Source organism: Atta cephalotes (genome assembly GCF_000143395.1).
Source record: "Atta cephalotes unplaced genomic scaffold scaffold00024, whole genome shotgun sequence".
In the NCBI taxonomy this organism is placed as follows: Eukaryota; Metazoa; Arthropoda; class Insecta; order Hymenoptera; family Formicidae; genus Atta; species Atta cephalotes.
In genome coordinates, this window is record NW_012130088.1 from 4,215,532 (window position 1) to 4,226,292 (window position 10,761).

The following is a 10,761-nucleotide window of genomic DNA, read 5'->3' on the forward strand; positions in this document are numbered from 1 at the left end:
CACACACACACACACGCCGCACGCATGCACACATATACACACATACAGCAATCACACTAATGAACGTGGTGCAACTTCACAATTAAGATTATTCCAGATTTTCGAAGATAATAATCATTTGATACTTATGTTAGAATAAACATCAAATAATTCCGAAAATTCATACTACTTTCATTCACAATATCAGTAATTGGGCGCTAGGCATGAGAGAGCGTACCACTCTTTCACGGAATTAATGGAAATGTACTTCAAAATAGGCTCAAAATAATCGTGAACACCGACGTTCTCATAAACGATTGTTCACGATATTAGCAGAGGGGAGATTTTTTGGAGATAATTGGATGATTGGAGAAGGCCTAGGATATAGCTATAATTATACAGACATTAATAACAAAAAATAACAAATATATTCTATCAATTTCCAATATTCCTTCATAGATTTGCTATGATTACAGCAATGATACGCGATAAAAGTGCGGTAACATCACAATGTTTCCTCGTCAAGTTCTCGTTAGCACGATAATAAAGAAAGTTTTCGGTGATAAGAGTTCATGCTGTAAAAAGAGCAATTCTTACATTCTATTATAATTATAATATAATTAAAATTAATTATCTTCAAGGCATTAACAAATAAATTTCTTACATATGTTAAAATAACGCATGCGAGAAAAAAATTTAATCTTGCCTGGGAGTGTTCTTCACACAGTCTATAGATTTTTCTGTGGATGATTTTCAAGAATAACTTCAGCAGGTGACTCATCAAACTAATTATTCTGTAGTCACTGCATCTCTTAGTTCCAGGTTTTTTGGAAAGAACGATGAACTCTGATTTGAGCCATTCCTGTGGGATACATTCCATATGATAGATGTGATTAAATACTGCCGTCAACCACTTTACATATTTCTTATCCAGCAGCTTGATGAACTCCGCTTGCACCCTATTCGATCTTGACGCTTTATCTTCCTTCAGCGCTGCGATTGCTACCTGCACCTCCTCTTTGAGAATCAAAAGAAGGGCCTGTACTGGAGTCAAGACAAGTTGAGGGGAGTGTGATCTGTTGTCATGAAATAGTTCTTCCGCATAACCTTTTCATCTGTCCAATACTTCTTGTTTATCAATGTGTCTTGTTTATTATATGTTGACCTTGCCTTGACTTCGCCTTTCTCCTTAATTCTTTTACTTTCCTATGTATTAAAGTTATCAAACCTCTCTTGGAATCTTTCTATATCAGAACATTTCTCTTCCAACTTCTTCTGCTTTGCTTCTCTGATCTTAATTTCTTTACTATCTTGTTGAGATCATTATACACTGCCGGGTTGTTCTTACTCTTGCGCCTTTGTTCTATTAGCTGAAGAATTTCATTCGTCATCCATGACTTCCTCATCTGCTTCTCTGAGCAGCTCCGTCTTGATGGCGGTTACAGACTCACACAGGTGGTTCAACTCGTCCTCAATTCTAGTTGGATCACCGCTAGGTTTATGATGCTCATTCAACTTAGCTTGTACCTACTTTCTTACAACTTCATTCTTGAGCTTCCGAAAGTCATACCTCGGTTCCTGTCTCTTACGGACTTTCTTCGCATTCTGAAAACTCCGACAAGCGGATTGTGATCCGACTGCAAATCCACCCCTGGATATGTTTTAACAGAGAAGAATGTATTTCTATATCGCTTGTTGACCAAGATATAATCGATCTGGTGTCTGAGTATGTTTTCCGTATCCATCGACTTCCAAGTGTACAACTTCCTCGAGGACAGCTGGAAGAAGGTTCATTTTGATGAGTTTATGTTCTTCCACAAACACATTCAGCAGCCCATTCCTTTCTCCCAGATCCCATGGTCTTATGTATTCTCCCTTGCCCATCTTCGCGTTGAAATCTCTCGTGATTATTGTCAGATCTTGTTTAGGAAGTTTTCGCAGCAGTGCAGTAATCTGCGCATAAAATTCTTCCTCTTTCTTGCTGTGATTCGTGGTCGACGCATTCACCTGGAGAATATTTATCTTTGGCCACGCATCCATCTGGAACAACATGAATCATTCCGCGACAAGTACAAAGTTTATTACGCACTCCACTATGTTCTTGCTGACTATTCCCATCATGCCTATATTCATTGTTAAGATATTTCCGAGTAATACACTCTATACTATACTCTGTATTTGTTTCACATCACAGCAGCCGGCACATGGCCACTTCTTGCTGATTCCAGGAATGCTAATTCCTATCCTTTCCTGCATAGTATTATGGATCTTGCCAGATTGTGCTATAGTTCGTACATTCCATGTGTTTATCCTGATTGTTTCTTCTTACTCACGACATTATTCAAAATTGTCTCCTCCGGAGATCCGAATGGTGAACTAGAAATAGAACTTCGGAATATTTAACCTTGAACCCCATAATGGCTACTAAGGAATATCCATGAGGATCTTGAATGCAGTGGTTTCCCTTGACCTTCTGCATTCTAATGCCATTGACTTATAGCAATTCATCCGCCTTCGGGGCCGGTTTCCCGACCCCATAATAATAAAGTGCTCTCCCTATGTTGGCTCTTCCCCGTAGCTGTTGGTGTGAGGGGACTGCTTATCCCGACAGTACTCGGTCGCCAGAGCTTCGTTGTGTGTAAACAGAGTGCACCACGGGAAAATGAGGATGACTTTTATATGAGAGCTATGGGACGCGTCTCACACCTTACATTTCATTATAAATGCAATTGACAACGATTAATTTTTTAAATTTGTTTATAATCTAAATTTAGTGAAGTGAAGATTCTAGGTCATTTGAAATGTTCCAGTTAAAGCAAAAATTTTAATTTTTAAATATATTTTTATGTAATTTAAAAATGAAAAATTAACTTTTATTAAATATTAATTTATATATGAAAAATATTCTCCGTTTATTAATTCTTTAACTATGTCAACTGTTAAATCTCATTTATCTTTATTTCGTCGACTTTCATCGCTGTAATGGTTATAACAACCTCTTTACAGCCAAATAATTGTATAATTAAACGGTTGACATCGTTTTTAAAATCTGAAAGTATCCTACTTTATTGTTACAATTTCAAAACGTCTCAATGACGTTATGGCGATAATCGTGCTAGAAAAAATATTATGGTTTAAGCGGCTATAATGTTATCGTAGACGAAATGTTCGGATAATTTGTGACATTCATACTATTCTACAAAAATTTAGACTTACAGTACACTGAAAGAAAAGATTGGCTGCTGCAGCAAATTAAGTGGTAAAATATAGCGTAACATTTCTAATTGATTGCTGCAGCCAATGTTACGCCATCATAAATGTTATGCCACATTCAGCCAATCTTTTTTTTCAGTGTAGAAATATAATACTCAGGTTTTATCTCGTTGTTCTGTATCGTCAGCTATTTGTTGCTCGATTCGATGTATCGATGTTGAGTCAGCGTCAATGACTTCGCAATTAAACTGCTGGTTCGCGTAATTTTTTCTTGATTGATTTCGTTCTTTCGTCGAACTTATTTTTGATACTTATTATCGGAGGTTACTTTAATTGTACACTTTACACTTCTTACGTATTAGTGTGTAAGAGGTTTGGTAACTCGTGCAATAGGTCATGCGGTTGATTCTTCTTAGATAGTGCCGTGATATTTGGGTATAGTGCTGCTGCCACCTAATGCTGTATTACTCAGAGTACAAGTGTGTTACTGAGAGCACGAGAAGATCCAAGGTTCGATTTATAACATTTTAAAAATAAGAACTCAAGATTCCAGGCAATGAAAAAGCCAGAGTTCGTAGTAGGAATAATTTTAATGTTGTAGACTTACAGATTTTTTTTTTATAATAGTTCGCAGTATCTTATATGATTTGCTGATGCAGAATTTTATTGCAAAGTTATAACGCATTCTTTACTAAACTCTTGGAAACAGTCCAAACTCACAGCTTTTGCTTTTGTTCTCGAAAAAATCGAATTTTGTAAACTATAACGCAATTGTATTTGCAACTGTAACACAATTATTACACTATTGATGTTATATCAATTCGTCATCAATCATTACAATTTCGTTAGGACATATTTCATCTTGAAATGCTGAATTACATGATCAGTTTTTCAATTACGACAGTTTCAACTTTAATACAATAACTTTTTGAAATATTTCAAGATCATATTAAAGAAATAGTTGAATTTTCCTTCTCTTATGTTTTCATAGTATTTAAACACATATTTCTTTAAAAAAATACGAAGTAATATTGATATAAACTTATATAAATACACATGAATGAAAGCAGTTTCGATTTAGGATTGTGTTTCAAACCGATAAATAATCAACGCATGGTTTATTTAAATCGAAAATTGTTTTAGTTTTCATAGAAAATATTATATAGACATGAAGAACTGCCTTGACCGAAGCATTTTTCACTCACTGTGTTTAATTTCATCGGTCGATTTTCACTTAATACTGTTTAATTGATATATTTTAAAAACATTCAGAAAAAAAATATTTTTTGCCTTATCAAATTCTATAAAATATTAAAAAAATATATTCAAGTTTTTTTTATCTCCCATTTAGGAGAGCAAGTTGGCAGTTATTTCAAATAGCAATTAGAGACATCCGTATATTTGTGTGCGTGCAACCCCCCTCCATACACATACACACGCACGCACGCACGCACGCACGCACGCACGCACACAATGCATATTGTAGATAAATGAATAAGTAATTTTAATTTTGTTTAAAAAAAATCAAGATTATGTTTTTAAGAGGATCTTAAAACTAAAGCATTATATTTCGTAATTCTTAAATATCTTGAATTTTCTATATATATTTCAAATTAAAAATGCAAATGTTTCGGCCAACTCTTGGCCATTATCAGTACAATAAACGAATGTGAGATTAAATAATAGAACACCAATTAAGATGTCGAAGTGAAGTTGATATCCAAAAATATTCTGATTCCTTGATCTTTTCGAGAACATATGAGATTAAATCTTCTTGAACGCTGTATGTTAAACACGAGATTGCCAAATTCTGACATACAAATTTATATAAGTTATTATGTTAATTTAATTTATTAGGTGATTTAATTATAAAAACTTATTCGTATTATCAACAACGATCAATTACAATGTTATAGTGCGATGTTATTTAATGAAGAATATTCACGAAGACGGAAGAATTTTATGTTAGTACGAATATTATATAAGAAAATTCGAATATTATATAAGAAAGTGTAATTATAATGACATTGTCAGCGTTTCGAGACGATATTTAGGGTAATTCCGATATACACCGCACCTATCAAAAACTTAATTTATTAAGTATTATTTATAGTATTTATAGTAAACGAACTATATATCAGTAAAAACTTTATACTGTTTACTAAAACTACTGAAAAAAATTAGAAATCTGAAATATTTATTTTTCATATTAAAAAATAAACTTTTTGAAAGCCTTGTATTTTTGCCGCATATCCTATAGGAGTGGGATATATGGCTACTCATAGAGGGAGGAGAGGTATGTACGGCTCATGAAAAATTTATAAATAATGCATATAAATAAAACGTATAATGACAGAATAACTTATAAAATGTGTTTATAAAGTTTTATTTTAAGGAATAAGAAAAGGTAAATATATATATGAAATAATAAATAATAATTACAATCTTCCTACATATATTATAAGTGTTATGACATGAGGTACATATTTCATATAATGCGTTTATTGCACTGAATTCAATCTGCGCATTTTGTATACTTTGGGCATAAACAAATATGAAAGCAAAGCACTTGTATTTTGCTACACAATATGCTTTACTATTCCTATATGTATGTATCACGAAATAATCACTAAGTCTTTTACAGTAATCATTTTATGTAGATTATAATTTATTTTGATGGCGTTACAGTGACAAATCGTTTCAATTCACAATAATTTCATTAATATTAACAATAAAAAATTGAAATCATAACATAATACTAATACAACATAAATGTAACAGAGTAGTTGCGGAAAAATTATCCCCCCTTCTATTTTTTCTGACTTCTGCAGTGTAAATCCCACCACGATGTATTTGCCGGAGTTACTCTATATGTATTGAGTGAAAAGAAAGAGAAAATGTTAGGAGGAGATGATATTAGCGAAGAAGGAACTATTTTTTAATTATGAGTATAAAAATATCAGAAAAACATAATGTCACTCTACTTATTTAATACATCTTGTTTCTTTATGTGTATCATTTCTGATACCTTTCTTTTATAGTAAGATATATCAGAGAATCTAGAATATTTTTATGTTATCCTAATCAATTTTGTGATCGTGTTCCATTGTGATGTTGGGAGACCACAGAAATTGCATTAGAAGGTTTCTTTATGTCGCCTTTATGTTCTTTCAGTTGAGTGTTCAATTTCCGTCTTGTCTGATCTGAAATAATAAAACGTATTGCAGTCAGAACAATTTAATTGATAGACAACATTTGAACAATCTTCTTTTTTTTAATTTATTTTTTCCAGTTTTTATAAAATGAAGAATTCATAGATTTATAAACTATATTCACTTCGACTTCTTAATTGATGTTCTATTATTTAACATCTCACATTCATTTATTGTACTGATCATAGCCAAGACTTAGCCGAAACGTTTACATTTTTTATTTGAAATATATGACTTTATTAAAAAATCAAATAATATATCAAAAAGCTCAATAAAAATAAAATAATATAAAAGAGCCAAAGACATTTTTATATATGTATAAAATAAGATAGTTTGTTATATAAATAATATGCATGGACAATACTGTACAATCGGAACTATAAAATTAAAAGAAGAAAAAAGATTATTTAGATTTACATTTTATAAAATGAGATAAAGAATGGTAAAGATAAATAATATTGCGTGTAGGTATCGAATCTTGCAAGAGATGCAATGTATTAGATAAGGACAGATGTATGCATTTGAGTGAGACAGAAAGGTAATGTAAGAAACTTAAATAATGTTATTACTGTCGATATTTTAGTTTGGAATTAAGAAATGTCTTTTTATCGACATCGTCTGAATTCGGCGTTTTCCTTAAGACTTTAAAGTCTGTTTTACCGACCGAGTACAATTATATTTCAAGTATTTTTCTAACTGTCTTTACCAGATTTAAAAGTACTTTTCTGCAATTAAAATATAAATATGATGTAAGTCGAAACGGATCGAATATAAATTGAAAAATGAAAAAAAGGTTAGTTTTGTTCAGCTTCTAACGTCGATTGGTAACAATATTTGCTTTATATACAAGTTTTATACTTTATACATACAATTGTATATAATTTTGTGTACAATTTTGATTTGGATTAGGGATTACATGAACAATGTTGAGTTCTCTAGAATTAAGCTTAGATACCTAATATAAAAGATTAATAACTTAGAAAATTTGTGCGTATGTGTGTATGGGATATTGATGTAGTGTGTAATGATGTGACGAGGATAAATCGTTATAAGTCCTATTGAATCAATAAAACAGCAATTTTATCGAAGTTTGGTCTTAAATGCTGCCTGATAAAAAAAGTTGATAGAGAACGATTTAAAAAAATGATAGGATTTCTCATCAATTTGTATCGTTTTCTATAAGTTTATGTTATTTTTTATCTTATAGGAATCTTGTACAAATCTTATAGAATCCGATAAAATACTGATAGGATTCATATCCGTATTTTATCGGATTTTATAAGATTTGTACAAGATTCCTATAAGATTTGATTCAAATTAATGAATTCACAAACCACAGATTTCATATTCAAATGATAGGCTTTTTCTGTCATTCTCTTTTAATTTTTTACCAGGATGGCGTTGTTTGTTTTGATTGAACACAATAATTTTTATATCAATTTTACGAATGTATTATTTTTACACATTTAAAAATCCTACTCCAGAATTAAAGCGTCGACAATAACGCAGCCCGAACTAAACGATTTAACATCACAGGTGAATAAAACTGAGAAAATTACAATTTTGTCATCAATTTCTAACTATTCGTGACAACGGACTGGTGATGCAAGAGGATAGGGGCAGTTTTATACCAAGCGAAATAAATAATAAAAAAAGGAATCTTTTTTTGTATTTCTCCTTTATTACGCCAGGTTCGTTGCATATTCACTGCTTAATAATCATTGCTTTAACTACACTTTCTAATCGCAGCCAAATAAAGATTTCAATTGCCAATATGATAAAATTGCAGATTTATGTATTTATTTCCGTTTTGTACTGAATCATGAATATGTACTGATTAAGAACCTCAAATGGTCGAATGAATGATAATAAAGGTTCCGTATTTTAAGTAACAATTTAAATAGTGCGAAGAGGCACACTTCCAGGAATTTTTACGTGAAAAAATTTCAGGCGTGAATCTCCACACCCTTCATATTAAAGTCATTGCTCATATGTATTTATTACGTAATTCCGAGGACTAACAAGGAAAGAGTTGAAATAATTTTTTCATCTTTGATGAGCTTTTAATATGTTGTTCTCCAAACAAAAATAAATTTTTTATTACGTGTCTTAAGTCACTTCTAAGGGATAAAGCACTCCTTCGAAAAAAATCGATTTTTTTCAAAGCAAATCGTCAAAACTATAAAAAATAGCAAAAATTTTCTACAATAAAAATTAAATGACTTCAAGAGTATTTTATGACTATAAAAAGATTATTTATTAAATACTCATTTATTTTCGCCACTTAACTTTTCTCTAAAAATTTTAATTTTTTTAATGATAAAATAAATTATTTTAACCTACATATAATAAACCATATATGATAAAGTTATTTTCCGAAATATCATTTTCAAAATTACTTCATGCAGCACGTTCTAAGCGCATTTTTGTATAACAGAAGATAATGCATTACAATACGTATAATACATTACATATGTACATACGTATGTATATACGTATAATCATGGAAATTTGTATTGTGCACGACAATACCTGCGTAACGTCTTAACAAGATTATGTTGTCAAAATCGAAGATTTATAGTGTAACCCTCGCGCATTTTGCATGATGTCTATTGATAAATAAAATGTTCAATACGAACGTACCTTGCGCGAAATAACCTCTATTAAGCTAGCAGGATCAAATGAGCACAGAATCAACCTAAACCAATAAAATTTTTTAGTACTCATTTTGTACTCATTTGTATCACCAATAAAAATTTTGTACCCTGTACTATTTTGAAAAAAAAACGTGACTTTGCTAGCTTAATATTAAACCGACAGGATTACATGAAAAAAGAAGAAAAAGAAGAAAAAGAAGAAACAAAAGTATAAATGAAAAGAATTGAATTTGTATTAATTTGTACCAGTAAGAAAAGTTAATATATTGATCCATTCCCCGAAATACAACTTCCAATAAAACTTAACTAACCCTATTACGCTGAAGAGTAAAATATCTTTCGCCATGAACAGAATAAATGAATATCCCTACATTCGACAGGCTATAATTTGTACCACCATAAAGTTTCATATTTTGTATCCCCGCTGTTCCTTCGAAAACTACCCCCAATCTCTATTAGGCTCAGTAAAATACCCTTCGCCCCTTGAACAGAATTGGTCAATATCTCTATGAGAAAGAGAGTATAATTTATAACATCAAAATATACAGTTTCAGATTTTGTATCCCCGCTCTTGCTTCGGAAATCCAAATTCCTATTACAAAATCTGAAACTGTATATTTTGATGTTATTATAAATTATACTCTCTTTATCATAGAGATATCGACTGATTCTGTTCATGGCGAAGGGTACTTTATTCTTGAGCTTAATAGGAGTTAAAGGTAATTTCCGAAGGAACAGCGAGGGTACAAAATCTGAAGCTTTACATTTTAATGCTACAAATTATACTCTCTTTATCATAGAGATATTGACTGATTTTATTCATGGTGAAGAGTACTTTACTCTTGAGCCTAAGGGGTTGAGAGTAGTTTCCGAAAGAACGGCGGGAATACAAAATATGAAACTTTACATTTTGGTGATACAAATTATAACCTCTCAATTGTAGGAGTATTGATTAATTCTGTTCATAGCAAAAGGTACTTTACTCTTGAGTGTAATAGAATTAAGTTTAATCGGGAGTTGTATTTCGGGGAATGAATTAATATATTAACTTTTTCTCGCTGATACAAATTAGTACATGAGTTATTGAGTTATTTTCATATCTTTGTTTCTTTTTTATTTTCTTTTTTTATGTGTCCTATTGGCTTAATATTAAACTAGCAACGTCTTTTTTTTTAAAACGGCACAAAATACAAAATTTTTATTGGTGATACAAATTAGTACAAAATGAATACTAAAAACTTAATTGGTCTGGATTGATTCTGCTCATTTGGTCCTGCTGGCTTAGGTAGAAGTCACGGAATATAATAAACCTCATCGGCTGAAGGTACGTTATTATTTACATAATTAACATTTAACACATTTGTTCTTTCTTAATTATTTCTATTTATTTTTCATTATTATACAATATATTATTTTATCTTTGTTCTATAGTTTTCTTCAAAATGCAATCAATGTATAATATACAGAGTGTCCAACGTAACTGTGATCACGATTTTTCCGGCACTTCCGATGATCTGACAAAAATTATTTTGGATAAAAGTTAATCAGTTTTCAATCGGCTACAAATTGCAATATTAGAAATTTGAAAAATATTCTTTTTTATTGTAGGAAAAAGGACAAGGTCATCTTAATTTTTTTAAATGGCACTACATATTTTTTATTTCATAATATTGTATCAGATGTCAAGACGAGTTCAATGA